The sequence below is a fragment of the Megascapheus bottae genome, chromosome 6 (genome assembly GCF_031878675.1).
Source record: "Megascapheus bottae isolate mThoBot1 chromosome 6, mThoBot2.hap1, whole genome shotgun sequence".
Taxonomy (NCBI): Eukaryota; Metazoa; Chordata; class Mammalia; order Rodentia; family Geomyidae; genus Megascapheus; species Megascapheus bottae.
Window position 1 is genome coordinate 4,547,304 of NC_143514.1, and position 27,963 is coordinate 4,575,266.

Genomic DNA, 27,963 nt, shown 5'->3' on the forward strand with positions numbered 1-27,963 from the left:
AGTTAATTGGAGATGAGTCTCATGAACTTCCCTATCTGGGCTGGCTTTGAACCGCAATCCTCAGATCTAAGTTTCCCAAGTAGCTAGGATTATAGTGAACCATCAGTCTCAGCTTGAGTACAAACTCCTTATTAATGATACTGGAACATGGTAATAAGGAACTTTGTCTCTCACTATTGTCATCCTCATTCAGAGTCCCAGCCTGGCCAGGGAACCCTTTTCAGGAACACTGATGGTTGCCACTATAGAAAAGGAAAAGCCCTTGAAGCTTCCAGACAGTTAAAGCTTCCTCAATTCATTGGCCAAAACAGGTCACGTGGTGCTGCCTCCAAGTGGGTGGGAAATCACTGTGTACTCTGTGGGTCAGAAAAGAGAATGATCAGGGATGTATCTGCTCTAATGACTATGGTAGTTAGAAGCAAAGATTTCAGAAAGAATTAATTATCTCTTTTCCCAGAGAAAGACTTACCATGAATTAGCTTGTTGAGAACTGGCATGTTACCAAGGATATGTTTTTTTTTCTTTTCTTGATGAAAATAGATTATTAGCAAATAGTCTTGCTGTGTTGGTTGCACTTTTTGCAATGTTTTCTGTTGCCATACCAACCGCTGAGTTTAGCTAACTGAACTGAGTGGCTGTAGCCTTCTTTATTATGAACAATGCCTTCTCCTCTGTGAAACTCTTCATTTTCTTCCTCCAGCGTAGAAAGATGCCTTTTGAAATCCCAACTCCATCACAGGACCCAAAACCAAGAGATGCTTCATCAGAAACTATGGATTTGAAGTGGCCCCTGTTTTCATGTACTTTTCCCACTAAGTGGTCTCTTGTACCCAGAAGAACAGGGAATATGTCACCTGCTTACCAATTGTTCACATGCTGCAACTTTGCAGATTGCTCTCCTGCAAGGAATGAGGAGATGATATCAACTCTCTACAGTAACACTTAGTGCTATAAAATACCAGTAGCCATGGCCCAGAGTTTGGCCTAGTGGTAGAGTGCTTGCCTAGCCTACACAAAAACCCAGGTTCGATTCTTGGGTATCACATACATACATAGAAAAAAGCTGGAAGTGGTGCTGAGGCTCAAGTGGTAGAGCTCTAGCCTTGAGAAAGTCCAAGGACAGTGCTCAGGCCCTGAGCTCAAGCCCAGGACTGGCAAAAAAGAAAAAAAAACAACAGCCAATAGGCAGGCTGGGGGTGTTGCTCAGTGGTAGAGTAGAAGAAGAGTTCTAAAATTATCTAAAACATTAGACATACTCTGTTTTGTTTTGTTTTCAGCTTCAGATTAGGCAGGCAGATGCCTTGGGGACATGGCATCCAGTGTTTTATCATCTTGTAAATGCCCTGTATCCATTGAGAAAATAAGAACTATTAAAGCCCGGCACTGGTGGCTCAGACCCGTAACCCTAGCTACACAGGAAGCTGAGATCTGAAACTGGAGTATAGCCCAGGCAGAAAAGTCCATGAGACTCTTATCTCCAATCACCAGCAGAAAGCTGGAAGTAGAGGTGTGACACAGTAGTAGAATATCAGACTTGAGCAGAAAAAGCCAAGCAAGGGAGCAGGGCCCTGAGTTAAGTCCCAGGAGCAGTACCAAAGTGATAACAACAGTAATAAAGAGCCCTGTCAACTCCCCTCCAGACTAGCTCAAACACATCAGCTTTTGGTCATTTGATTGTATCCAGTAGGCATTGTAAGACAGTAATAGACATGGAAGAAGTGAAATTGTTGTCTAGGGTTCATTAGAACGATGAATTTGTGCAAACCATAACTCATCTGAATCTCAGTCTACAGAGATGAAAGAGAGCAAATGAGCCTTTTGTATTTCTAGTTAACTGTAACTTGAACTTTACTATACACTTAAAATTAGTCTTATAAGACACTCTTTCTTTCTCTCTCTCTCTCTCTTCCTTCCTTCCTTTCTTCCTTTCTTTCTTTCTTTCTTTCTTTCTTTCTTTCTTTCTTTCTTTCTTTCTTTCTTTTGTTTTGTGGGTCATGGGTCTTGAACTCTGAGCACTGTCCCTGAGCTCTTCAGCTCAAGGCTACAACCCTACCCCTGGGCCTGGGCATTGTTCCTGAACTCTTCTGCCCAAGGCTACCACCCTACCCTTGAGCCAAGCCCCACTTCCCATTTTCTAGAGGTTAATTGGAGGTGAGAGTCTCAGGTCCTTTCGTGCCTAGGCTGGCTTTGAACCTGGATCCTCAGCACCTGGCTATAAGACACTATTTCTAGTGTGCTTTATTTATTAGAAAATTTTTTCAAGTTGAGATAAGAGCTTGAGGCTAAAGTATATGCATAGGGCTGGGTTTATTTTGGTCTTTCACTGAGTTTATGCATACCAAGAGTCCAGAATCATCCTAGGAAAGAATTTGCTCTAGTGGATGTTTGGTTCAAAAATTATATATCAAAAATTGGAAGAGACTGGACCAGGAGTTTGGCTTATATCAAAAATTGGAAGAGAAACCAGGAGCAGTGGCTCATGCCTGTAATCCTAGCTACTCAGGAGGCTGAGATCTGAGGATCATGGATCAAAGCCAGCTCTGACACTAAAGTCCATGAGACTCTTATCTCCAATTAACCACCAGAAAACTGGAAGGGGCACTGTGGCTCAAGGGGGCCTTGAGCTGAAGAGCTCAGGGACAGCGCCCAGGGCCAGAGTTCAAGTGCCACAAGCTACCCCCACCCCCACAGACTACCAAGATTCTGTTTGGAGCTAGGCTCCAATGACTCATTTCTGTAATCCTAACCTACTCAGGAAGCTGAGATTTGAGGATCAACGTTTGAAGCCATCCCAAATAAGAAAGTCCTTGAGATTCTCATCTCCAATTAACCACCAAAAAGCCAGAGTGGAGCAACTGATCAGGTAGTACAGCTCTAACATTAAGCAAAAAACTCAGAGACAGCACCCACGCCCTGCGTTCAAGCCCCAGTATTACCATGCTTGCACAAATACACTCATGCACATACACACACACACACACACACACACACACACACACGCACAATTCTAAGGAAGCTAGGGCGATAGCTCACTGGTAGCTGATCTAGTACATACACATATGCCTAGCACTGGAAAAAAAAAAAAGCTAAAATTTTTATTTTGGAGAATTACACCATGTCAACATTTAATTCACATACAGTGATGATAATCAAAGCTTCATGGAGTAGCAGCTACATTTTCATGTGTGATATCCACTTAATATCATCTTGTTAGATTCAGCTCATTGTTCTCCTCAACCTTTTGGATCTGTTGTTTATCCACAGATTGTGTTTTGGGTTTCCCAACAGGAAACTGGCCAGAGTACAGCAGAGCCCCAAAGGACTGTGCTAGGCTAGTCACCGCCGAGGTGCAGCATGGGAAGAATAAGGAACAGCAGGGAGACTAGCTTTCTCATCTTGCAGGGTGAGTGTTACGGGCCCTGGCCAGCAGGGAGGGACTGTTCCCCCTCCCTCTCTCCCTTAGATCTCCAGCTGGAGTCCCATAGCCAAACCCCTCTGTGAGCTGGGGAGCCAGAGCACAGTTCACACAAGTCAGTATCCTTCCTCAAGCATGATGGAAGTGAAACTGGGAAAGAAAGTGGATTTCCATGGCCACTAATTGAAATGTAGAACATCCAACAGCATGAATGAAAATCATCAGCACAGCACTGAAAAGACTGACCTATGTGATACTGAGGCATCAACACAAGATGCCTTCTTTCTTTCATCCTGTAGTGATTTTTTTTTTTGCCAATGCTGGGGCTTGAGCTCAGGGCCTGGGCATTTGTCCTTGGACTTTCTCAAAGCTAGCACTCTTATCACTCAAGCCTCAGCACCACTTCTGCCTTTTTCCATGTATGTGCTACCAAAGAATCAAACCCAGGGTTTTGTGCATGCTAGGCGAGCACTACACCATCAGGCCATGTTCCCAGCCCCTAAAGTGATTTTTTGCAAGCAGCATTCTGAAATATAATTCACTCATTACAATACATGAATCTCTATATTTGTCCCCCATACACTCTAATTGTATTGTGATAAAAATTCTATCATTTACACAGCACAGACCAGTGGATTTTGATGTATTCACAGACTTTTGCAGCCATCCCCAACAATTGATTTTAGAAGCTTTCATTATCCAAAAGAAACACCATACTCATTATTATTCATTCAGGATCCCCATTCAATGTCTCCAATCCTCAGCAACCAGTAATCTGCTTTCTGTCTCTACAGATGTGTCTGTTCTAAATATTTCTTATAAATAGAATTTCACAAAATGTGGTCTTTTGTGTTTGGCTTCTGTGATTCCAAAATAGAGTAAGACATATATATGTTTCTGCCTCATTCCGGCACAATTCCTGAATCCCTTGGGAACTCTGAAGTGCTGTCTGCCTTCTTGTATGCTGACAGATGATAAATGGCGGGGCTCCAGCATCATCAGGCAGGAGAGCAGTGAGATCTGCCTAGTAAAAAGAAGCTGGGCACTGGATATAATCCTAGCTACTCAGGAGGCTGAGATCTAAAGATCATGGTTCAAAGCCAGCCTGCACAGGAAATTTTATGAGACCAACTCCATTTACTCAGCTAGAAGCCAGAAGTGGTATTGTTGCTCAAGTGGTAGACATGAGCCTTGAGCATAAAAGCTCAGTCAGGGACAGCACCCAGGCTCTGAGTTCATGCCCCAAAAGAAGAGACTCAAGAGCCTGCAGGTGGCCTTGTGGCAGACTCCCTGGTGGAAAGGCTAGCCCATAGACTGGTATCTGGCAGTCATGGAGGGAGTTGTGACCAGACAGACACCAACTCTCACTGGGTTTCCCTTACCCAGTGGAACAAGGAAATGCTTAGAATGCCAGAGAAGCACATATAAAACACTGCACCAAAACAGCACCAGTTTGGGTGGCAAGTCCCATTTACTTACAGCAAGGCCACTCAGTATAGTCAATAATGGTCAATGGTCAGAGATACAATGTTCTATAGAACATCATAACATACAATTGAAACACTGGCTGCCTAAAGCCTGGGATTTGTTTTGTTTTGTTTTGTTTGTTGGTCCTGGGGCTTGAACTTGGGCCAGGGTGCTGTCTCTGAGCTCTTCAGCTCAAGGCTAGTGCTCTACCACTTTGAGCCACAGAGCCACTTCCAGCTTTGGGGTGGCTAATTAGAAATAAGAGTCTCATGGATTTTCCTGCCTGAGCTGGCTTTGAATCTCAATCCTCAGATCTCAGCCTCCTGAGTAACGAGATAACAGATGTAAACCGCCAGTGCTCAGCAAATTATCCAAGTGGATCTTGAAAGAGGGAGAGAATCTGCCATCTTGAGAATTACATGAGTATAGTTATGTTGCCAAAACCAATTCACCCCATGCAGATTTCCCAAAAATATGAACCTCACCCCAGGATGCCAAGCTGCTGACACAGGATGCCATGTTCTTGATGAAATAATTATGCAGTTAGGACCCAGGTTAGGGTTAGGGTTTAGGGCTGGGGTTAGGGTTAGGTTTCATGCAGGGCTAGGGTAGGGATTAGGGACATCCTAGCTAACAGGCCAAAACCAGGGACATGGCTTCACCACATTTGATCTCTACCTTTCCCTAACCTCTTCCATTTCAGCAACCTTCCTGTAACTGTCGGAGAAGTATGTATTAAAAATTAATAACCAATCTGAATGTTTTGGACCCCACCTGATCAATTGTCACCTTCCAACACACCTAATTATAATAGGGTCAACAATAAGAGCAAAAGCCAGCATATAATAACCCCTAGACTCAGAGCCACAGAAAGAAACAGCGTGCCACCTGGGGAAGATAAGGAGATGAATAAAGGGGGAGCCAGTGACAGATAACTTCTCTTCTGGATAAACTTCTTCACACTCATCCTGAGTTGTATTGGACTTTATTTGCCAAATTTCTAGAACAACCTCTGAGGAGGCTCAGAGCCACTGGCAAATGGCCCTGCAACACTGGCAGGTGTTGTCTGCTGTTGAGCTGAGATATTGGCAGTACTGTAAATTTTTTTTTTTTTTGCCAGTCCTGGGCTTTAGCTCAGGGCCTGAGCCCTGTCCTTGGACTTTCTCAAGGCTAGAGCTCTACCACTTGAGTCTCAGCACCACTTCCAGCTTTTCTCTATGCATGTGGTTCCAAGGAATCGAACCTGGGTCTTCGTGCATGCTAGGCAAGCACTCTACCACTAGGCCAAACTCCCGGCCCCCAGACCTGTAATCTTAAGTCATCACTGCTGGTCTATAAACCAAATGGGCTATGTAGGCTCTGCCCACCCCGAGAAACATCAGAAATCTCTATATTAGTAAGAGTGATGCCAACTACGTTTATGACATTGGCAAAGAATGAGCCTACTTAGGTGAGAGTTTTACAGAACTTTCATTGACCTGAGCATGTTTGTCCAAACCTGGGAGAGACTACCAAAGTAGGCAGAGTGCCTCTGGTTTGGGCTGAGAGGTTCTTTCCCTCTCCCTCCTACCTTCCCCTCCCCCCCACCAGTCCTAGGGTGTGAACTCAGGGCCTGAGCACTCTCCTTGAGCATTCTCAAGGCTAAAGCTCTACTACTTGAGACACAGCACTACTTCCGGCTTTTCTGTGTATGTGGTGCTGAGGAATGGAACCCTACCACTAGGCTATACTCTGGGCCCCTGGGCTGAGGGATTTTAAAGGAATGCATGAAAGAAACCAGACTGGGTACAGGACAATGCAGGGGCAGGGGGATGAAATTTGCAGTTTGGCCACATGAGCCAAAGATCTAAATTTTGAGAGAATGTCTAACTGAGCAGGATCTAATAATCAAAATACCACCTTCTTCCAATAAATGACATTCGACTGGTCCTGATTCAGAAGTCCTTTGTGCAAGGCCTATTTACAAGGCTCAAATCAATCTGCAGTTCTTTAATAAGCCTGCCTGCCTGCCTGCCTGCCTTCCTTCCTTCCTTCCTTCCTTCCTTCCTTCCTTCCTTCCTCTCTTTCTCTCCTTTCCTTCCTTTCTTGGCAGTACTGGGGCTTGAGCTATGGGCTTCACATTTGCTATGCAATCACTCTGTAATTTGAACTGCCCTCTTTGTATTGGACTGAGTGAGATTCTTGCACTGGCTCAGCTAGCCTCTTTGTGTTGACTGAGCTAGCCTCTTTGCATTGGCTGAGATAGCCTCTTGCTTTGTTCTGTGCAGTCTTCTTATCTGTCTTCCCTAAATTGATGGGATGACAGGTGCTGAAAGAAATGGAGTCATGCAAGCTTTTTTTTTTTTCTTTTGTGTCACACAAGAATCCATCCCCATCTGCAGTGGAGTAGGTAAGCTTATAGGATTAAGCCACCTTTGCCAAGCTCATTTTACTTTCTTGATGATGTCCTTTAAGTCACTAAGTTTTTAAATGTGCTAACATCCAATTTATTGATTTTCCCCCATTGGTTATACTTTTGGAATTCTGTTCTAATGATGGTTTTGATTTGTGGTAGCATTAGGTATCAAACCCACAGCCTTGCAAAAGCTAAACCTGTACTCCTCCACTGAGTGACAGCCCAGCCCTTTCTTAGTATACTCTTTATATACATATGGGGCTTGAACTCAGGGCTTCTCCAGCTCCCTCAGCTTGCTTCCTCACAACTGGTCCTTTACCACACCTTGCAGCCTGTTTTTTTGTTGTTTTGTTGTTTTTTTTTTTAATTTGTTCGTTCAAGTCTTGGGCTTGAACTCAGGGTCTGAGCATTGTCCTTAGGCTTTCTCAAACTCCTGGCCCCACCCTGTTTTTTTTTTTTTTTTGGTTTTTTTTTTTTGTTTTATGATTCAATGAAGATGAGGTCTCTGAACCATGATCTTCTAGGCCTCAGATTTCTGAGTGGCTGGGTTTACAGACAAGCCACAAGCAGCCAGCCTTACTATCTGTTTTGAAAGCACTTAATTTCCCCCACCCTAGACTTCTTGTTCAGGATTGGAAAAACAAGCTGATTGTCCTGTCCTACTCCACATTACTTAGAACTGTATATGTTAAAGCTCCTGTGTCCTGGCTGGGTTCCAGGCTTGTGTTGAACATCTAGACAGTTTGGGGTCCAGGATCTCAGGAGCAAATCTGGCCCCTTAGCTCGACTGATTCCCTGCCCTATAGAATATTTCTCTCTCAGCTTGACACTTGCTTCTTTTTTGCATAAGGAAAATGGTGTGGCTGCTGCTGTCTTGGATGTGTCACTGTGCCTGTGCTCTTTGTTCCCTGCCCCACCCATTCTAGGAACTGCCAGAATCTACAAACTCTCCAACACACACACACGCACTCATCCAAAAACACCGAACAACACCCTCGTTCATGACCGAGGCCCCAAAGCCCTGATGCCGCATGGAGACTCTCCTTAACCCTCACCTCACCCGAACCCTACTGAGTCTGTTCCCAGCTTTGAAAGCAAGGGAAAGCTCTGACACTAATGGGGAAAGAATTTGGCTCCGTGACTTGCCTTGGAAGCAATATGAAAGCTTAAAAATAATGCCACTGTCAATCCAATCAAACCTCGTCTTGTCATGTCAGAGAAGTTTCTCAGTTTTCTCTTCCCTTTGACCACACTGATGCTTAGAAACCAACTTTATTATTTTTTAAACAAGGAAGGTCAGAATAACCTTGCAGGAGTCAGAAGGCTGTCTGCATTGTCTTCATTGCACCGCCACAAACTGCCAGCCACATGTAATTGAATCCACTCAGGACGAGGTGCTCCGCGTTCCTCTCATTCTATTCTTGCATCACTGCTTCTGTTCGGATCTCTGTCATATCTCAGGTGCACTAAATTAGCTAGCTCTTTGTTCAGCCTTTCCTTCCATCTAGGTGAGTTGAATTCAATGATCTCTCCTCAGAGAGCCTTAAGGTCAAAAATTAAAAAGTTTCCTCAAAGCCTACCATAAACCCTGACATCTAAATGCTGACATCTAAAAGCTGTGCTCTGGAACCTCACATCTGTAATTCTGGCTACTCAGGAGCCTGAGCTCTTAGGATCATAGGTTGGAAGCCAGCCAAGGCTGACAAATCCAAGAGCTCCAGTTAACCATCAAAACGCCAGAAGTAGAAGGGTGGCTTGGGCTGGGAGTTGGCCTAGTGGTAGAGTGCTTGCCTAGCATGCACGAAAAACCCGGGTTCTATTCTTCAGTACCACATACATAGAAAAAGCTGGAAGTGGTGCTGTGGCTCAAGTGGTCGAGCTCTGGCCTTGAGAAAGCCCAAAGACTGCTCAGGCCCTGAGCTCAAGTCCAGGACTGGTAAAAAATATATATATATTAATTAGCATTTATAGATGAAATACTCAGTCACATACACCTTTTCTACTGTGCACAGGTCCTTAACGAGAGGCTTTAGCATGCCAGGACCCCTTCTTCCAATCCTGCTCTGCGGATGGCTTTTGCCAGTGCTCCAGATGGTATCAAGACTTAGTAGATGTTTTACTGACATGATATAAGATCACCTCTGTGTGAAAAGGTAACTGGTTTTCTTTTCTTTTTTTTTTCTTTTTTGGTTTGCTGTGGGGGCTTGAACTCAGGGCCTCTGCACTGTTCCTGAGCGCTTTTTCTCAAGGCTAGCACTCTAACACTTTGAGCCATAGTTCCACGTCTGGTTTTCTGGCAGTTAATTGGAAGTTAGAATCTCAAGGACTTTCCTGCCTAGGCTGGCTTTGAAGTGATCCTCTGATCTCAGCCTCCTGAGTAGTTAGGATTATAGGCATGAGCCACCAGTGCCTGGTTAGGCAGTTAATTTAATTTTCTTTTATAAAATATAGTCTTACAGCCAGGAGTTTGGTCTGGTGGTAGAGTGCTTGCCTAGCATGCACAAATGCCTGGGTTCGAATCCTTGGTACTACATACATAGAAAAAGCCTCAAGTGGAGGTACGGTTTAAGTGGTAGAGCATCAGCCTTGAATGAAAAGCCAAGTGAGAGAGAGTGTGAGGCCCAGGGCTCAAACCAAGTGTGCATGCACACACAGTCAATCAGAACAAAAGGATCCCAGCTGAGAGATTGTCTCATATTTGCACTTGCATGTGGGGAAATGTCCCTGACCACACAGAGAACACTTTAGGCCTTGGGGAGATAACACCAGCTACTGCTTCCTTGTCCCCCACCCCTGCCAGGCCTCTGCTGCTCATCCCAGAAATTGTTTTCCGAGATCCATTTCTAGGGCCCCCATTCCTTTGCACAGAGATGTGCTCATGATGCCTCACCTCCATAAGAGAGAGGGATCTGACACAGCTGTCTCTTCTATAAAGGGCCATGGTTTCTACGTGGGCCTCTGTGGAGCGAGTGGGGAAGGATTTTTTTTCACCCTGCCTTGGGCACCCAGGAGGTGTTTTTAACTGAGGCCTTGAAGACTATTGACTAGGGGAAGCTTCTTTCTATTTTACCCATGGATAAACATTTTCCTCAACTTTTTTTTTCTTTTCCTTTTTTTTTTTTAAATTAAAGAATGTATTAACATCGATTTTTACATCATATTGCAAATGACGTATTTGACAAGTATTCAAGAAGGGAATCTCTATATACAATCACTGGCACTTAGATTTTAAAACATAATTAAAATTAGGCTGAGGGTTTGTATGTCATAGATACATATTACCTATGTAATAAAACACTATGTCTATAGAGTCGTAGATGTTTTCTTTTTTTTTTTTTTTTTTTTTTTGCCAGTCCTGGGCTTGAGCTCAGGGTCTGAGCACTGTCCTTGGATTTTTCTCAAGGCTAGAGCTCTACCACTTGAGCCTCAGCACCACTTCTGGCTTTTTCTAAGTATGTGGTACCAAGGAATCGAACCCGGGTCTTCATGCATGCTAGGCAAGCACTCTACCACTAGGCCAAACTCCAGGCCCTTTCTTTTCTTTCTTTTTTTTTTTTAAGTTGGCAGCTCCAACCCTGGTTTGCTTTATTGTACAGGTTACACACAGCCTGAAGACTGTTCTTGGGTTGCTGACTCTGTTGTTTCAGGGTGGAGACCCTCAAAGGCCCCAGCTGTCCAACACTGGCCCCAAACCCTCAGTGTCACAGGCCCCACCTTTGTACTCCTGATGGAGTGTCTTCAGGCTGGGATACACACACCGCAGTCAGCTGTGAGCACACTGGGGTGGGCGCTGCCTGGGTTCTCTAGGGATCAGTCAGCAGGGTCTGTCTGTCTGTCCGTCTGTCTGTCCGTCTGTCTGAACGGTGAGTCCCAAGCTGAAGGGAGATGGCCAGCGGGGGGGGGGGGGGGGGGGGGGGAGGGGCAGTTCCTGGGCCAGCCTGCCCTCTCGCCAGGAGTGCACCACTTCACCTGGACGACAGCTGACAGCCTCTCCACTCAGCACCATGTAGAAATGCCCTTTGACTGGACAAGCCCCAGCTCTCCCCTGGGAACAGTCCAGGGCTCTTGCAGCAGAGCTGGGAGCGTGCAGATGCGTGGTGAGTTTAGGGAGGCCAGGATGGAGGGCGGGGTCTCAGGCGGCTGGGCAGTGGGGAAGTGGCAGCAGCTCTACTTTGGGGACGTCTCAGCGCTCTGTCAGCGTGTCTGAGTGTCTGTTGAAATCCTCCACTCTCTGCGTGTGGGTTTTCCATGCTTTCTTCAGGATCCTTTCCACTTGCTGTTTCTCCTGCTTGAACTCTGGGCCTGGGAGCCGTCCCTGGGCTTTTCAGCTCAAGGCTAGTGCTCTAGTACTTTGAGCCACAGCCCCACTTCTGGTTTTCTGGTGGTTAATTGGAGACAAAAAAGTCTCCCGGGGCGCCGGGAGTTTGGCCTAGTGGTAGAGTGTGTGCCTGGCAGACACGAAGTCTCCTGGACTTTTTATTTTCCCAATCCTGGGCTTGAGCTCAGAGCCTGGGCACTGTTCTTGAGTTTTCTCAAGGCTAGAGATCTACCACTTAAGCCATGGCACCACTTGTGACTTTTTCTGTGTGTGTGGTACCAAGGAATCGAACCCTGGTCTTTGTGCAATCCCTCTACCACTAGACCATCCCGGCCCATCTCATGGTCTTTTGTGTCATGGCTGGCTTTGAATCATGATCCTCCCATCTCCACCTCCTGAGTAGCTAGGATGACAGGCTTGATCACAGAAGCTGCCCACACATGGCTTATTACTGTTTTTCTAGGGACAATACAGGCCAACAGGAGCAAAGTCTAATATGTTCTACATCCACTCTTATAAATAAAATTCTATGTGTGTGTGGGGAGGGTGTGCAGCAGTACTAGGGCTTGATCTCAAGGCCTTGCTCTCTGGCTTGGCCTTTTCACTCAACACTGGTACTCTACCACTGGAGCCACTGCTCCACTTCCAGATTTTTTCAATTGGACATAAGAATCTCACAGGCTTTTCTGTTCAGGCTGGCTTCGAATTTCCATCCTCAGATCTCAGCCTCCTGTACAGCTAGGATTACAGACATGAACTACCAGTACCTGGCTGTTGTTAAAATTCCTGCAGTATCACCGTAAAGGAGTTTTTATTTCCTTCTTGGACCTATTTCATTGTGAAATCTCTCATTAGTTCATAATGCTCATTGACTTCCAACTATAGAAAAATGTGGTGCCTTTCTCTCCCCCACCCCAAACTCACAGATGGGAGTACAGAGAGGGAAGGGTCTGGCTTAACCTGTTACAAGCAGTAAATAGAAACTTAGAAGCTTATATACAGAATCAGCAAGATCGTTGTAAAGGCTATGCTTGTAAATTCAAGGCCTTAATCTACAATATCCTTAAAAGAAAAAAATATATATCTTCAATTTCAAAGGACATAGTAAGATTTAAAATGAGTCTTTTTCTGTATGACCTAAAGACCTCTTTTTCCAGTTTAGTATCTGCAACTCAAAAGGAACCAATGTTACATTTCTGGAAGATTCTTGGAACTCAATGCAAGTGAATTAACCTATATGGAGTATCTGATATGCACAGTATTTGAGGTAAAGATGTAATTTTGTATCATAAAAAGGGGGACCCCTTAGGATTTTAACAAAGTTACAATGAGAAATAACAAGACTAAACAGAGGTTGACACAATGAATATTCTTTCTTTTTTTTTTTTTTTGCCAGTCCTGGGCTTGAGCTCAGGGCCTGAGCACTGTCCTTGGACTTTCTCAAGGCTAGAGCTCTACCACTTGAGCCTCAGCCCCACTTCCGGCTTTTTTTTCTATGTATGTGGTACCGAGGAATCGAACCCAGGTCTTCATGCATGCTAGGCAAGCACTTTAACCACTAGGCCAAACTCCCAGCCCCTGAATATTATTTCTTTTGCCACAAAAGCCTCACAGCCAAGGAAGAAAATATTTTCCCCAAATAATTTATCTGAAATGCTTTAAGCCTGTCTTAGTAGGAGTTTCCAGGGGATAGACGTGGGGTTCAGAAGTTTATGGAAAAGTATTTGAAATTCCTTCTGCTGTTTCTGTCAGGAGGGACCTCACTTAACCTTGACAATGACAAAGAAACTTATTCAAGGAAAAACAATGTGGGAAGGAACAATAATAAGGTTGAACAAAAATTCAACCCTAACCATATTTCAACTGGAAATGTGAGTCTGTCCACAGTGCCAGAAAAATGTGTTTAGAGACGTGACAGAGAAAAGATAACTTTTCCTTAAATTACTTCAAAGCAGAGAAATCAATTTATGGGCATCTAGAAGGGAACAATTTCATAGCGAGAAATCCTGGTATTTTATTAGTGGATCTTCAGAAATACCCTAATTTTCCACTCAGTCTCAATATAAGAAATCACCTACCTCCAATGGAAAATTCCAGGCATAGGCAAATTAACTTGTATTATAATGCAAAACATCATTTGCCGGAGTATTTCCACAGCTTATCCAGACAGCCTTTTTTATATGACACATTATTACTACACACATAAACTCCCACATGTGGGTGCTCTCCCTCCACCTACGTCTTAATGCCAAACTCCAAATGGGATTTACATCAGCACACAAACAAGGCTCTTTAGAACTAAGTCATTCTTGTTGATTTTCCTTTTTTAGTTTACTAAATATAGAGACAAATTGGTTAGGTTTGCTTGGTTTTGTTTTCACATCTAAGGAAATAACGTCACTTTGAGGGATTGTGTGTGTTTGTGCTAGTACTAGAGTTTGCACTCAGGCCCGGTGCATTGCCTATTAGCTTTTCCCCTCAATGCTGGTATTCTACCATTTGAGCCACACCTCCACTTCTGACTTTTTGTTGGTCGATTGGAGGTAAGAGTCAGCAAGAGCTGTCTGCCTGGGCAGGCTTCAAACCTCCATCCTAAACTCTCAGCTTTCTAACTAGCTGGAAACATATGCCTAAATCACCAATGCTCTGCTTTCAGGGGACTTTTCTTTTTTTATCAGTCATGGGGTTTGAACTCTGGACCTGGGTGTTCTCCACCACTCTATCCCTTGAGCCACAGCCCCACTTCCTGTTTTTTAGTGATTAATTGGAGACAAGAGTCTCATGTTCTTTAGTGCCCAGGTTGGCTTTGAACCAAGATCCTCAGATCTCAGCATCCTGAGTAGCTAGGGTTATAGGCGTGAGCCTATAAGTCCCAGCTAGGGACTTTTCTTTGTGCCAGTACTGGAGCTTGAACTCAAAGTCTAGGCTCTGTCCTTGAGGTTTATGTGCTCAAGGTTAGCACTCCATCACTTGAGCAACAGCTCCACTTTTGGTTTTTCTTTTTCAAAGTTAATTGGAGATAAGAACCTCAAGTGTGGTGGCTCATTCCTATAATCCTAGCTCCTCAGGAGGCTGAGATCTGAGGATCAAGGTTCAAAGCCAGACTGGGCACAAAAGGACCTGAGACTCTTATCTCCAATTTAACTTTAGAAAACAGGAAGTGGGGCTGTGGCTCAAGGGTAGGGTGGTAGCCTTGAGCTGAAGAGCTCAGGGACAGTGTCCAGGCTGAGTTCAAGCCCATGACCACCCCCACCCCACCCCCAAAAATCTCATGGCTCCAGCTGGCTTCAAACTGTGATCCTCACATCTAAATCTCCTGAGTAGCTACCAGGGCCTGGCTCACATTTTTATTAGCATCAATTACTTGTTTCATGTTGACACGTCCATGTATTCAGATAACATACCTCTATTAGACTCAAAGCACAGTTTGAATCTACTGATGAGTACTTGCTTTCATGTAGAAGATGAAGATGGGGTTCATTAACCAATCCCTGTTGTGGTGCAATAGCTGCTGCGAGCGTTAAGTGAAGATAATTCTGTTTGTTGCACACCAGAGCAACCCAGGCCGCACATTTAATTTTACGCAAACAATTTGGAGCTGTGCAGGGGCAAGGTCCATGAAGAAAGGACACCTTTATCTTTTAGTGTCTCCATGGCTCTGCCTCTCAGAGGAAATGATCAGAGAAACAGAAGCTTCTCATCCTCTGGTGCACAGCAGTTTGCCCAACTGGAACTATTTACAGAGCTCCCCAAGCCCCAAGTCCAGCAGAGAGAATCAAAGGCTGCTGAAAAGTCACTTCATCAGGAGCTTGAACAGTGGCTGGTAGAATGCCAGGAAGCCAGTGGCTTACTTCTGATTGCTGTCACCTACCCAGTGGAGGCCTCACTTTTCCTGGGAAGCATAGCCCTACCTGTGGAGTGAGATTGGAACTCAGGGCCTGAGCACTGTCCCTGGGCTTTTTCTTCAAGGCTGCACTCTGCCACTTGAGCCACAACACCATTTCTGGCTTTTTTTTTTTTTTTTGCCAGTCCTGGGCTTGAGCTCAGGGCCTGAGCACTGTCCTTGGACTTTCTCAAGGCTAGAGCTCTACCACTTGAGCCTCAGCACCACTTGTGGCTTTTTTCTATATATGTGGTAACGAGGAATCGAACCCGGGTCTTCGTGCATGCTAGGCAAGCACTCTACCACTAGGCCAAACCCCCGGCCCCATTTCTGGCTTTTTTATATGTATATGGTACCAAGGAATTGAACCCCGGTCTTTGTGCATGCTAGGCAAGCACTCTACTAGGCCAAACTCCCAGCCCCAAATGTGGTTGTTTTGTTAAAGTGCCAGTACTGGGGCTTGAACTCAGGACCTGGACACTCTCCTTTAGTCTTTTTGCTCTACCATTTGAGCCATAGCTTTGCTCCCAGATTTGTGCTGGTTAATTGATGATAAGAGTCTCATGGACTTTCCAGCCCAGGCTGGCTTTGAACCACAATCTTCAGATCTTAGCCTCCTGAGTAGTTAGGATTACAGGTATGAACCATTGGCAGCTGGCCTAAAATACAGTCTTTTATGAGAAAAGTACTTTTTCTCAGTAAAAACATGTTCTGAATTACAGTGACTAATGATAATGTGTTCTAGAAAACATTTCCTGATTGATGTATTTATTCATTTAACAACTGTAAGTACTTCACAGGGGCCAGGTTCTAATATAGGCAATGTAAAAAATCAGAAGTAAACCAGCCCTTCCTCCTTTGTAAGTTGTTAGCCAAGGGTAAACCTAGGAAGGAAAGTTAGAGTGGGGTACAATTTTACACAGGGTGGTGTGGAAGGCTATGGTCTCTAGTGGTAAATGGTACATTCCTCAGGTCACACCCCCTTTGCAATGGACTCTGCGCAGTCCTAACTGTCCAATCAGGAGCCTCTGCTGTTCCTGACTGGCCAATCAGAAGCCATGGCTCTGCGAGACCTTGAAGTGTCCACTTTACCCTTATGAAACATTCATGTTGTTGTGTAAGAACACAATGCCCCGTGAAGGAGAGCGGCCTGCCAACAGCAACAGGCCTGACCCTCGTTGGTCAACAACACTGTGAGCATTAAGAAGTCAGTGTTTTCAAGTGAACACCAAAGAAAGCTTCTCTGAGGTGATATTTCAACAATGCTTGGGAGGAAGCAGTGTGTGAGTGCCTTTCCCCAAAGCTGTATTTGAAGATGGGCCTCTAAGGAAGTAATTAAGGTTAATTGAGGTGATAAGTAAATAGGGCTAGGAATAAGTATATAGCTCAAATGTCTGCCTAGCAAGCTGTAGGTTCAAACCCCTCACCGAAAAATAAATAAATGAGGAATTATTCTAATAGGATTAGTGTCCTTTGAAAAGTGATACTGGCCAGTTGTGATTCTGAAGAAACATAACCCTAACTACTCAAAAGGGTAGAGGTAGAAGTATAGCTCCGGGCCAGATGGGACAAAATTAGTGTTAGTCACTAGCTAAAGAAGGACTGGAAGCCAACAGAAAAAGCGAAAGGACAACATCTAGGATCTGAGTGGAAGCCCAAATACTGATGCAAAAATAGGAGGGAAGGAAGAAAAGAAGGAAGGAAGGAAGGAAGGAAGGAAAGAAGGAAGGAGGAAGGGAGGGAGGGAGGGAGGGATTGGTGTGTGACACGGGACATGCAGTGCTTTCCAAGCACTGTCTACAATCTCCTGTACTGAGAAGGACAAAGAAAAGACCCTAGAACTGGAAGCTGGTGGCTCACACCTTTAATCCTAGTTACTCAGGATGCTGAGTTCTGAGGATCTCAGTTTGAAGCCAGCCAGGGCAGGAAAGCCCATGAGAGACTCTTATCTCCAATAAACCACTGGAAAAGGCAGGAAGTAGTGCTGTGGCTCCAATGGTAGAGTGCTCATCTTGAACACAAAGAAATTCAAGGATGGCACCTAGAGCCCGGAGTTCAAGCCCCAGGACCAGGAGGAAGAGGGAGGAAATAGTAGAGAAACCCTGCACTCCTTCATCCCAAAGGCAAAGCACATACCCAGGAAAGGACTTGAGGACACAGGGGGATAGAGCAAGAAGACAGCTGACATCAAGGCAGAAAGAGAGTCTGTTCTAGAAATCGAATAGGGCAGAATCTTCATCTTAAATATTTAGCCTGTGCGATGGCAAGAGGAAACATAAACCACACAGCCTATGGTATTTTGTCATGGCATCATGGGCTGACCAAGGATACAGAGGCCATGCAGATATGGAGAAGAGCACACCGACCCAACAGGCTGGGAGGCAGGGGGACAGGCTTGTGGCGAGGGCAGGCTGAGGGGGGGCGGGGAGACAGGCTGTAAGAGGTGGGGCAGGTGGGGGGAGGAGGGACTGGAGGGTGGGGTGCATATTGAGGCCACATAATGACTTCACCTTTTACTCTGAGTTCAAAGGAAAGTTGGTATGAAGTTGGTATGAAGTTGTTACTTTTGTAATCAGGAAAAAAGATGTCAGAACACTTTGGAGGCTACATAAGACACAAACAAGTACAAGCTGTGCCCTTTAACGCAAACCCGTGGGTGTAGAGGACCGGGACAGGAAGGAGAAGAATAAAGGGTAGAGAGGCTGGATTAAAGCTGATTTGAAGTGCCAATTCTGCTCATGTCTGTAAATCCAGCTACTCAAAAGGCTGAGATCTTTAAGGATTGTGGATTGAAGCCAGCCTGCACAGAAAAGTCCAGGAGAATCCATTTTACTCAGCAAAATGCTGGGCTGGAGACGTGCTCCAGTGAGAGAGCACCACGTAGGTACCAGGCCCTGAGTTCAAACCTTGGCACTGGCAAAAAAAAAAATACTCTCCTCATTTGTATCTCCTTTGTTAGTACAACTAAATTTAAAATGTTAGGGGGTCTTTAAAACAGGGCAGGAGGGGTGGAAGATTGCTATTGCATGCAAGGCAACAACAGAAGTGTGCTAAATTGAAGCTATGCTTAGCTCAAGTCTGTTTAAGTTTGGGAAGGGTTGGTTTCCTGAGCTCCTTGTATATATTGGATATTAAGCCTTTGTCTGATATATTGCTGGTAAAGATCTTTTCCCAGTTGGTTGACTGTCTTTCTACTTTAGTAACTATGTACTTAGCTGTGCAGAAACTTTTTATTTTAATGTAGTCCCTCTTGTCCAGTCCCTCTCTCCTATCTGTTGTGCCCCTGAGACTCTATTCAGGAAGTTCCTGTCTGAACTATAAGTACTAATGTGTCTCCTACTCTCTCTTGCAGTAGTTTCAGAGTTTTGGGTCTGATGTTGAGGTCTTTAATCAGTGTATGGTGACAAGCAGAGATGTACTTTTAGATTTTCTGCATATGGCAGCCCAGTTTTCCTAACACCAATTATTGAAGAGGGTAAGGTTTTTTGGTTTTATTTTTGCCAGTCCTGGGGACTGAACTCAGGGCCTGAGCACTGTCCTTGGTCTTCCTCAAGGCTAGTGCTCTACCACTTGAGCCACAGCACCACTTCTGGCTTTTCTATGTATGTGTTACCAAGGAATCGAACCCAGATCTTCATGCATGCTAGGCAAGCACTCTTACCACTAGGTTAAACTCCCAGCCCAGAAGCTAAGTTTTATCCACTGTATGTCTTTGGCTTCTTTGTCAAATATCGGATAGCTGTAAGTATGTGGTTTTATTTCTGGGTCTTCTAATCTGATCTATTGATCTTCAGATCTACCTTTGTGATAATACCAAGCTGATTTTGTTATTATGACTCTGCAGTAGAATTTGAAATCTCAGGGCTATTTATAGTTATGAAAATGTAGCAAGTTCAGGTGATCTTCAAGTAAGGTTCAGATTCCACAGGTTCTCAGAGAATCCTCTGATCATTGTTTCTAGGTGTGAGAGGTTCAAGGAACTTGAAAAATTGCAATAGTTGTGTTATCTTGTAAAAGCATTCACTATTTTCTTTCTTAGCTAGGCAGACAAGAGGGAGAAGGGTGCAGGAAAGCTCAGTGCGAGGCTATATAGAGTGGAGGTGCGCTCTGTAGTGAGCGACAGATACATTTCCCTCTGTGTGTGTGTGTGTGTGTGTGTGTGTGTGTGTGTGTGTGTGTGTGTGTGTGTGTGTGTGTGCATGTGCTGGGGCTTGAACTCAAGGCCTTGCTCTCTTGCTTGGCTTTTTTGCTCAATGCTGACATGCTACCATTGGAGCCATACCTTTACTTCGAGATTTTTGGTGGTTAAATGAGTCTCATGGACTTTCTTCACAGGATGGCTTGGAACCTCCATTCTCAGATCTCAGCCTCTTGAGAAGTGAGGATTACAGGCATGAAACACCAGTGCCTGGCTTGTATTACTTAATTGAAATTAATTGCTGAAAACAAGTAGCTCATCAATTATCTGTGGTAACAAAGACTTTATTTTGAACACACTAAGAAAGTTCTATGCTTTTAGTCCCAATAAGCATGTCTTAGTACAAGCAATATGTTTGCCTGTCCAGGAGACCCAACACTCTGGCCCGAGGTAGAGTTCTTTATAGTTACTCCTCAGAAATCTGTCTTGGGGCCCTTAGCCAGATGGATTATTGGACTTGACCCAAGTTTAGAGTACTACTTAGACACAATCATAACCATCCAAAGAGGATTCTTAACATTACAATGTCTCATTACTCAGATTTGCTAAGCAAAATAAACAAATTAATAGGTATGTGAAGAACAGCTGCTGAGATGCTAAGTCACTAATCGCGTGTCCTTGCTGATTTTTGGGGGGGGTCGTGGGACTTGAACTCTGGGCCTGGATGTTGTCCCTGAGCTCTTCAGCTGGAGGCTACCATCCTACTCCTTGAGCTACAGCACCATTTCCGGTTTTCTAGTAGTTAACTGGAGATAAGAGTCTCAGGGACTTTCGGGCCCAGGCTGACTTTAAACCATGATCCTCAGATTTCAGCCTCCTATGTAGCTAGGTGCCCAGTGCTTGCTGACTTTTGCCTTTTTTTTTTAGTCCTGGAGCTTGAACTCTGAGTCTGGGCACTGTCCCTGAACTTCTTTTGCTCAAAACTGCTCAAGACCAGTTTTCTACCACTTGAGGCACAACATCACTTTAGGCTTTTCCTGAGTAGTTTATCAAGAGGTTAGAGACTCACAGACTTTCCTGCCTGGGCCAGTTTTGAACATCAATCCTCAGATCTCAACTTCTTGAGTAGCTAGGATTACAGGCATGAGCCGCCAGTCCCTGGCTAATTTGTATTTTTTTGCTAATGGATACAGAAACATTCGTAGAGAAAACCACTAAAATGTGTTAATTAAGCACTAAATGTATTAAACAATACTGCCAAGGACATCCTGTGATCAACCCAACAATGCTTTGAGGGAAATGAGGTGAGGACATTTCACACTTGAAACACAAGTTGCCAGTAGGGGGCAGCCCATATTCTGGCAGGCTGTTCCACAGCTGAAGCTTGAACCAACCAAACCTGCAGCTTTTCAGACCAGTGTCGGGAAGTAGGGAGTTAAGCCGTGGCTGGCCTGAGGCGTTGTTTACTCATAGGCAGTGGAGCCTGAGGCCAAGAAAATTACCTTTACTTCATCCAATTAGGATTGTAACCCTAAGAACTCAGAACCGGTTATTTTAGGACCGGTTGTATTCTGAAATGCAACTGGGTGAAGTTCCAAAGAATTGTGTGTGTGCTGATCCTGGGGCTTGAACTCCGGGCTTTGTGCTCTCATGGGGCTTTTTCTGCTCCAAAATAGCATTCTACCCTTAGTACCACAATTGCACTTCTAGTTTTTGCTGGTTAATTGGAGAGAAGATTCTCTAGAACTTTTCCATAACTGGCTTCAAATGGTGATCCCCAGATCTCAGCCTTCTGAGTACATGGTTTTACAGGTCTGAGTCAACAGTAGCTGGCAGAGCAATGAAGGTTTTCAGCTGAACACATGTTATTAACTCCGTCTGGTGGAAGAACTGAGGCCAAACATAGAATGTGTCATTGAGCTAATTTTATTCTGTAAATAATAGAATAACTGCTTTTTTTCTTGTTTTTTTTTTTTTAAATCCACACCCCTTTCCTGGCTTCCATAAAATTCCTTCTTATTCCTCTATGCAATGCTTTATTTTTTATTTTTATTTTGCTAGTCCTGGGGCTTGAACTCAGAGCCTGAGTTCAAGTGATCTTTCTTCATCACTACTGGTTTTATCTCTGGTGAATGAAATTTCTTGCTAATATTGACATATATAAGTTGTAGTAATTTGTAAAAGCTATTCTCACTTTCATATGGGGGAGTCACAGACATAAAACATACACAAATTGACTCAGACAATTAATATTTTGGTTAAAATTCATCCACTAAATTGAGTTTAGAGGAAGGCATTTGAACAAAATTACATTGACTACGGAAAGAGTTCAAGGTGGGTTTTTTTTGTTGTTGTTGTTTTGTTTTGTTTTTTGCCAGCCAAGAAATAAAGTTTAAAAAAAAAAAAAAAACGCCAAGAGAATGGTGATCATCCACAGAAAAAGAAAGCTGCAATGAAAATAAAGATGGGGCGGGGGGCGGGCGCACTGGGAGTTTGGCCTAGTGGTAGAGTGCTTGCCTAGCATGCACAAAGACCCAGGTTCGATTCCTGGGTACCACATACATACATAGAAAAAAGCTGGAAGTGGTGCTGAGGCTCAAGTGGTAGAGCTCTAGCCTTGAGAAAGTCCAAGGACAGTGCTCAGGCCCTGAGCTCAAGCCCAGGACTGGCAAAAAAAAAAAAAAAAGATCTGGAGTACACAGGAGCCTGATGCAGCCTGGGTTGTGACCACCTGAGAATCTATGCTAGAAATGCCATTTTGAAGGGGCTGGAAGCATGGCCTAGTGGTGGAGTGCTTGCCTAGCATGCGTGAAGCCTTTGGATTCTGCAGTACTACATACACAGAAAAACCCAGAAGTGGTGCTGTGGGTCAAGCAGCATAGTACTAGCCTTGAGCAAGAAGTGTCCAGGGACAGTGCCCAGACCTTGAGTTCAAGCCCTAGGACTGGAGAGAGGGAGAGGGAGAGAGAGAGAGAGAAAGAGAGAGGGAGAGGGGAAGGAGGAGGGAGAGGGAGAGAGAGAGGGAGAGGGAGCATTCTGAAAAGTCACCACTGCCCAGAGGGCGCAGGAAATAGTTCAGCATCTTCCTGCAGCCACCTTTTCCTTTGGATCTGTTGAATGTCACTCTCCACATTGACTCAGCCTTAAACAACCAAGACAGCACTTTCTTATTTCTGTTTAAATGACCATGAGTTAAGACCAGTCCTTTAACATTTAGCGAGGGAAAAGAAATGCATTGCCTTGGGTGGACTGGCCTTTCAGTATCACTAATAGAAAAACAGCAGAAAATAAGCACTGAGACACATCCCAAAACGTGCCCTTACTACTAAAGAATGAAGGAAAATCCTAGCTCCAGGCAGATTTCTATAACCTGGATGTCAATGTGGCTTTCAAAACATCTTTTGGAATTGCTGACAGAACACCAGGCATCCTCTGCTTTAGAATAAGGGAGAGCTGCACCCCTCAGTGGGTAACCCTAGGTTTTCCATCTGTAAATAGGGACAGTTCATATCCCTCTGATCTGCTGTGGGGAGTGACTTCCTTTGCATGTGTGTTTGTGTGTGTATGTTGGTACTAGAACTTGAACTTAGGGTTTAGCACTGCGCCTTAGCTTTTTTCATTCAAGGCTAGCATTCTACCATTTGAGCCACACCTTCACTTTTGGCCTTTCGGTGGTTGAACTGGAGATAAAAGTCTCAGATCACATTTCTAGCCGGGACTGGCTTTGGACTACACTCCCCGGATCTCAGCCTCTTGAATAGTTAGGACTACAGATGTGACCTACTGATGCCCAGCCTTAATGCCAATTCTAGAAATGGGAAGTTGGTAGCACAGAATCCCTAAAGCCTAGCAGGACGTGTGGTATGGAGGCTGGAAGGTTTAAAGGCTTGGCTGTGTGTCAGTTATTTCTCAAGCTCAGATGAACACATCTTTAACTGAATTTCCTGCCTGCTCTGAGGATAAATGAACAGCGCTGTTATTAGGTAGTTTATCTGCAGGGCGTGGCAGGCACTAGGCTGACCTAATCTCTGCTGTATCCTGGGGAAGAGGAGATTTAATCACTGCCAAGAGGACGAAGGGTTTCAAAAGAATGGCGCTCAGATGTTGCCCTGACAGCGGGTGCCAAAGTGTCAGGAGGTCTCGGCTGCAGGAAGAAGCTGGGTTGAATCCTTGGCAAGGCATCTGGAAGATGTTTCCATCCAGTCTGTGCCTCATTCCCAAGTGATGAATTTGTGTGGCTCCTATTAGACAGTTTTCATTTCCTTTCATTTCTTTTTGGTTTTGTCAGTTGTGGGGCTTGAACTTGGGTGCATCGCTGAGCTTTTTTTTTTTTTTTTTTTTTTTTGCTCAAGGCTGGTGCTCTACCATGTTGAGCCACAGCACCGCAGCCAGTTTTCTGGTGGTTAATTGGAGAGAAGTTTCATAGACTTTTCTGCCCAGGCTGATTTTCAGCTATGATCCTCAGATCTCAGCCTCGTGAGTAGCTAGGATTACAGGCGTGAGCACCTGATGAAAGTTTTCATTTGTTTGTACTGTCAAGATTACTATCCATGTGATTCCTTTGAGCAGATAGATCTGAGACCTCTCCCCTCAGCTTTTCTGCTGGACTGACGGGCAGTTTCCCAGGAGCATTCTGGAAAGGCTCAGCCTCACAGGTTCTTGGTTACCTGAGCTTGCAGTAGTTAACCCAGACCTAGCCTGAGGCTACCCAATGAAAGAGACAGGGCACCTATGCCAGTGGGTGGAGGGCTTCATCCCAGCACATCTGAGGCAGTTTATAAGACCCACATATCTTCAGTACCTCACTCTTGGAAGGCCCTCTGGATATTGCCTTCCCCTTGGCAAACTGTCTCCAGTGGCTGTCTGACTACTATCCTTCCATCCTACTGTTGCTATGGTGATACCACAGCCAGCAGCAGTGAATGGATATGGACAGCCAGCCAGCTCCTGATGCTGCTGGTAGAATGGTTTGGAAAAGCAAGATTTTAAAGATTTTTCTGCCTGCATCAGAGCAGAGCCCTCTAATTAATAATGATTTCAACAAGGCAGGGGTTTGTATCTTCTTTATGCAACCCAGATTCCAATAACGCCAGGAGACCAGGCAGCTTCTACTGTGTGTAGCCCCTTCAGAGTTGCCCTGGCCCTGATTCTAACCTGTAGTTGAGGCAGAGTACTGGGGAAAGTGAATGGCAGGCACTTTTCTGCAAGGACCAAATTCAAAAGCAATTCCAGCATTGGCAGTACAGTGATGAACAGAGATGCACTCCAAAAGCAATTCCACCTCCTCTCCCACTCAATCAGGCTGGGAAATGATTTATTTCATATACATATTCTGTGTTTCAGGTGCCCACTGAAAAGTCTACTAACAAGAGAATATTAAGAAAAGCTAACTGTGTTGTTGTTTTTTTTCTTAAAGCTGGGAGATAAAAATACTAGGTGTCATTATTTACCATCTGCCGGCCACAGTATCATAAATAAACCATGTCTGTTGTCTCTCTCACGCACACACATGCCATAAAAAAATCAAGATAATAAAAACCCTAAAATCTACATGACAGGCACTACCATACAGTGGTGTTCTCATTTACAATGCAACGAGGTTATGCAGCTTGCTCACCACCTTGCAGCTAGGACAGAGATAGAAGTCAAATCCAGACACTCACTCCAGGGGCTGGAATCTTAACAACTGAGGAAAGATGGCACACATAGCTGATAGCTGCCATCAAGCCCCTCAGCTGTGTAAAGGAGGTGAACGTGACTCAGAAGTGACACTTTCCAGGACAGACACTAAACAAAGAGCCTCACGATTTCTACTTACTAGGACAGTGTATTTTCCAGAATAAAAAAAGACAGAAAAACCTGCCTGGTGATACCTTGGATGCCTGGTGATGCCTGTCTGTAATCACAGCACCTGCTTGGCTGAGACAAGAATTGTAAGCTGGATGGGGCCAGGAGTTTGACCTAGTGGCAGAGTGCGTGCCTAGCATGCACGAAGACCTGGGTTCGATTCCTCAGGACCACATTCATAGAAAAAGTTGAAAGAGGTGCTGTGGTTCAAGTGGTAGAGCTCTATCCTTGAGAAAGCCCAAGGACAGCACTCAGGCCCTAAGTTCAAGCTCCAGGACTGGCCAAAAAAAAAAAAAAAATGCAAGCTTGAGGTCCGCTTGTGATACATGGTAAGACCATCTAAAAGAAAAATAAATAAAAATCCCCAGAAAACCAAATAAAAAAGGGACTGATGGCATGGATTAGAGCTAAGGTACAGGTTCAATCCCCAAGGCCAGAAAAAAAATAGTAAGCGATGTGTTTCATTACAAATTAAACTTGCATTGAGAAATGTGGTTCATGTCTTGCTGTGTGTGTGCATGCTTGTGCACGCACATGTGCATGCCAGTACATAGGCTTGGGCTTAGGGGCTAGGCTTGGGTACTGTGCGTTAGCTCTGCCACTTGACTCCTGGGCTTGAGCTCAGGGCCTGGGCACTGTCCTTGGACTTTCTCAAGGCTAGAGCTCTACCACTTGAGCCTCAGCACTTCTGGCTTTTTTCTATGTATGTGGTACTGAGGAATTGAACCTGGGTCTTCGTGCATGCTAGGCAAGCACTCCACCACTGGGCCAAACTCCCAGCCACCTACTTTCACCTTTTTTGGTGGCTAACTGAAGATGTCTTTCCTGCCCAGGCTGGCTTCAAACCACAATCCTCAGAACTCAGCCTCCCGAGTTGTGGGATTGTAGACGGAGCCAAGAGTGCCTGGCTGATCTTCTGTTCTTGGTCCATCCTGTCCCTGCCTCTAGGAGTTACAAGCCCTGAATACCTGTGACCTGGAACCCCATAGAGCACAGCTGGCTAGGACCAGAGGGGACCATTTTTGTGTCCCAGTCACAAGTCAAGAGGACATTTGGAAACTTGTTTCCAGAGGTTTGTTCTTTGTTTCCTTTCTTTTCATGAAAGGGGCTTTTTGTTTGTACTGCCTTTGTTTGGGGATTCAGTTAATAAAAGGACCATTTTATTGGAATGAATTACTGACGCAAGTGCTGCCAGAAATCTTTGCAGGAGGACAGTAACCTGGCTCTGGCTCAGCCAGGTGAATGGAAGTCACTGTGGGGTGTTGGGCTCAAGGGCACTCGAGTTTGCTGCCATCAGCAACTTGAAGAGTTTGGTTACTGATTAATGTAGAAACCAGGGGAGACACAGAAAGTACCAGAGATTTACAGCACATAAAACTTTCCTTTATACATTAAAAAAAGTTGAAGGGTTAGGACCTGTGAGTCAGAAGTTATACAATATGGAATCTATTAGGAAGTTACTAAAGAAATGGGGGTCATTAAAGATTTCAAACCCCACTTTAGGAGCCTTTGAGAAAGCCAGTCATCTCTGTGGAACCAACTATATACAGATAGGGAAAAAAAAAGGTTTGCTGGTGGCTCACATCCGTAATCCCAGCTACTCAGGAGGCTGGGATTGAGGATTGGGATTTGAAGCCGGGCCCAGCAGGGAGATCTGTGAAATGTCTGTCTCCACCTAACCAGCAAAAAGCTGAAAGTGGAGCTGGGCTCAAGTGGTAGAATGCTACCCTTGAGTGAAAAAGTTAGGGGACAGCTCCCAAGTCACAAGCTTTCAAGCCCCAGTACTAGTATACACACTCTGTGTTCACTGCAACTGCAGGTGAGGCATGAGCAAGTACATGATCCATACCAGTGACTACACGAATGAAAGCTGACAGAACTGGGAAGATATCATATATAAGGGGAAAATTGCTTTTATGAAAGGAAAAAAAAAATCACCATTGTCCTCTGATTTTCCCAACTTGGCCTTTTATAAGCTAGAATGAAAAGGAATGGCTGGGATGCTGGGGCTGGATGTCAGTTCCTCACTCAGTGACTGGGGCTTCAGCTTTTTCCATTGGGGACAACACTTCTCAGTGTATTTACGAGTTGCTCAGCAAGCAAAGATCCACCTCCACTGACATCCATCTCTCTCCAGTCTCGTGTATTCTTTCAAGCTGGGTTAGGAAGGCCAAAAAGATGCCCAGGGTTTCACTGAGTCTCATCTACAGAGGGTGTTATTTTGTTATTTGGAATACCAAACAGTTCTTTCCTCTTGAAAAAATATTCTTGTAGAAGAGCTTCGAGATCTTGCCAGTTCATATCTAAAGGAGGGACAGGGAATTTTCTTTTTCTGTGCCAGACGTGGAGACTGTAAGTTCCAGAAAGAAAAGCATTATCTAAAACACTGCATTCAGCCCGCACTTCCCCAGTCACCTCCCCTCCTCCCTGGAGACAAACACAGGAAATGCGGCTTGTCACTGAAATGAATAGCAAAGCCAAGACTTTCCCATTTCAATGA

The 27,963-nt window shown here is 44.7% G+C and overlaps 2 long non-coding RNA genes across 2 annotated transcripts; both read left to right on the forward strand.

Annotated features, from left to right (window-relative positions):
- The first annotated feature begins 206 nt into the window (after positions 1-206).
- Positions 207-2,846, forward strand: LOC150061233 (uncharacterized). Its single transcript, XR_016535805.1, has 3 exons — positions 207-311; positions 701-935; positions 2,756-2,846. It is a non-coding gene; the product is annotated as an uncharacterized LOC150061233 (long non-coding RNA).
- Positions 2,847-3,285: 439 nt separating this feature from the next.
- On the forward strand, positions 3,286-26,531 carry LOC150061234 (uncharacterized). The gene is made up of 4 exons (XR_016535806.1): positions 3,286-3,403; positions 9,290-9,430; positions 12,753-12,862; positions 26,412-26,531. It is a non-coding gene; the product is annotated as an uncharacterized LOC150061234 (long non-coding RNA).
- The last annotated feature ends 1,432 nt before the right edge of the window (positions 26,532-27,963 follow it).